At 43.3% G+C, this 2,714-nt stretch overlaps 1 pseudogene; it reads left to right on the top strand.

The window, feature by feature from the left end:
• The first annotated feature begins 1,299 nt into the window (after positions 1 to 1,299).
• LOC101561762 lies at positions 1,300 to 1,729 on the top strand (annotated as a pseudogene).
• The last annotated feature ends 985 nt before the right edge of the window (positions 1,730 to 2,714 follow it).

The following is a 2,714-nucleotide window of genomic DNA, read 5'->3' as shown; positions in this document are numbered from 1 at the left end:
TTTTTTTGAGACAAGGTCCCACTATACAGTTCAGGCTGGCCTCGAGCTCACTGTGTAGCCCAGGCTGATCTTGAATTTACAAGGATCCTCCCACCTCAGCCTCCCGAGTACGAGTGCTGGGATTACAAGTGTGTACCATCACACCCAGCCTTACTTTCTTGGTAGTATCCTTGCAAACACAAAAAGTTTTTATTTTGATAAATTCCAGTTTCTCTACTTTTTATTGTGTTTCCTGTGTCTTTTGTGTCCTATCTCCTATGAAATGTGTTTTCCTAAAATTCCTTTTTTGGGAAACTAATCCTTAGCATGATGATATTTGGAGATGGGGTCTTTAGAAAATCATTGTTTAGAAGAGGTGATAGGGTGGGCTCATGAAAAGATTAGTGTTATAACTTTTTTTAAAAATCCTTTTAAAAATCTTTAATATTTGTCTACTAAAGTACATTAACTGTAGGATTTTTGTAGATATCCTTTATCTTGTAGAAGAAGTTTTCTTCTATTCTTAATTTGTTGAATGCTTTTATCATGAAAGGGCATTGAATTTTGTCAAATGAACTTCCTTAGTCTATTGAGATGATCATGGGGTTTTTAATTCATGTTCTATTAGTATTGTGAACCTCATTGGTTATTTTCTAATGTTAAACCACCATTGAATTTCTGGTACAAATCCAACTACACAATGTTTTATTTTGTATATGATATTAGATTCTGTTGTTAGTATTTTGCTTAGAATTTTTGCATCCATATTCATAAAGTGTGTTGGTCTGTAGTTTTCTTAGTGTGTCGTTTGATTTTACATCAGAGTAATACTGGTCTCATAGAACTGTTAGGAAGTATTCTATTGTTTGGAAAAGTTTGCAAAGGATTAATTTAATTCTTCCTTAAATAGTTAGTAGAACTCACCCCTGAAGCCATCTAGGCTTGGGATTTTCTTTCAGTTATTAAATTACTATTTGAATCTCTTTGTATGTAGGATGATCAAAAGATATGGCGAATTTTTAATATAAAATTATGATAGTAAAAGGCACATGGCTATTAATCCCCCCCCCGCAAAATATTCCCCTCCCTTTGAATTTTATGTATGTATGTATGTATGTATGTATGTATGTATTTAGTACAGGGTCTACCGGGTGTCACTACACAGATCGGACTCGTAGTGGGCCTCCTGTTTTCAGCCTCCCGAGCGCTGGGATTACAGGCGTGTGCCATCACGCCTAGTCTCAGCAAGCCTCAGGGGTGGGGCTGGCGTGGCATGCTGGGGAGCAAACCCAGGTCCACTTTTCCTCAGCAGCCGCCAAGGTGCTTGGTTCTTCCGAGGAAGCTAAGGCCGTGTTGGGGTGAGGCCCTCACTTCTTCCGGCGACTAGCACCGCGCCCGGCAGCCCGCATCATGGCCTCCGTGTCCGAGCTCGCCTGCATCTACTCCGCGCTTATCCTGCACTACGACGAGGTGACCGTGTCGGAGGATAAGATCAACGTCCTCATTACAGCGGCTGGTGTCAGTGTCGAACCTTTTTGGCCTGGCTGGCTTGCAAAGGCCCTGGCCGATGTCGACATCGGGAGCCTCACCTGCAGTGCAGGGGCTGGAGGTTCCCCCCGCGGCGGGCGCTGCGCCTGCAGGTGGTCCTGCGCCCTCCACCGCCGCTGCGCCAGCTGAGGAGAAGATGCAAGCAAAGAAAGAAGAATCGGAGGAATCTGAGGACGACATGGGCTTTGGGCTTTTCGACTAAACCTCATTTTGTAACATTGTCAATAAAAACGAAACAGCTAAAACAAAGCAAAACAAAACAAAAAAATTCTGGTCCATGGACTGCCTAAGCAGGTGCTTTAATCCACGGGGCTACCTGGCCGGCCCTACCCTCCCTTTGAACACACTTGTCCCACTGCTTCAGAAAGTGGTAAGAACAATGGGATAAAAGTGTTGGAAGTGAGGTGGTTATTTGGAGGATTAATAATGATGTGTGTTTTACAATAGTAAAGTTTAAGCAATTCAAAAATACTCAGTTTTAAAGTCATATCTCACTATATTTTTGTTATGGTTTGTGTCTAATTGTCCCCCCAAAGCCTCATGCACTGATGGAACAGGGACTTCTAGAGTTTGAGATTAACTCATGATCCACTGAGATTATGGGTCTTAGTACTGCTGGGATTATGGGTGTGTTATACCCAGCCTGGGGTGGACAGCCTGAAGGCAACTTAAGGGAGACAGACTTCCTCTCGGTAGCCATTGTGGCTGCCACTCTTCCGTTTTGCTCTCTGCTCATGCCACCGCCATGAATGGCTGCCCTCTGCCATGTGCCACGCTGCCTCGGAGCCAGCTGAGTAGGGACTGAAACCTCCAGTAGTTATGAGCTAAATAAGGCTTTCCTTCCTTTTGTGTGTCCAGGGTTTGTCCCTGCAATGACAGAAGAGTAACTTAGACAATTTTATATTTTCAGGTTATTTTATCTTGTCTTAGTTAATGGTGGTGATTTCAGCCAGAAGCGAAAGTTGTGAGCAACTCACTCTTTCTCTCTCCTGTCTGCTCTTCTCATGATATCTGCTTTATTTATTTTTCACAGGTTCTCCTTTTGGCTCACTTATCCAGGATGATGGTCTGGGCCCTTGGGTCCTCACGACCTTCAAGGTCTACTGGCTCCAGGTAATTCACATGCTCTATAGGTCATAACTCTAAATTCCTGAAGAAGAATTTAATTGGCTTTGCATAAGCGAGGA

The sequence above is a fragment of the Octodon degus genome, unplaced genomic scaffold, assembly GCF_000260255.1.
Source record: "Octodon degus isolate 3935 unplaced genomic scaffold, OctDeg1.0 scaffold00026, whole genome shotgun sequence".
NCBI lineage: Eukaryota > Metazoa > Chordata > Mammalia > Rodentia > Octodontidae > Octodon > Octodon degus.
This window is presented reverse-complemented; position numbering and strand designations above follow the sequence as displayed.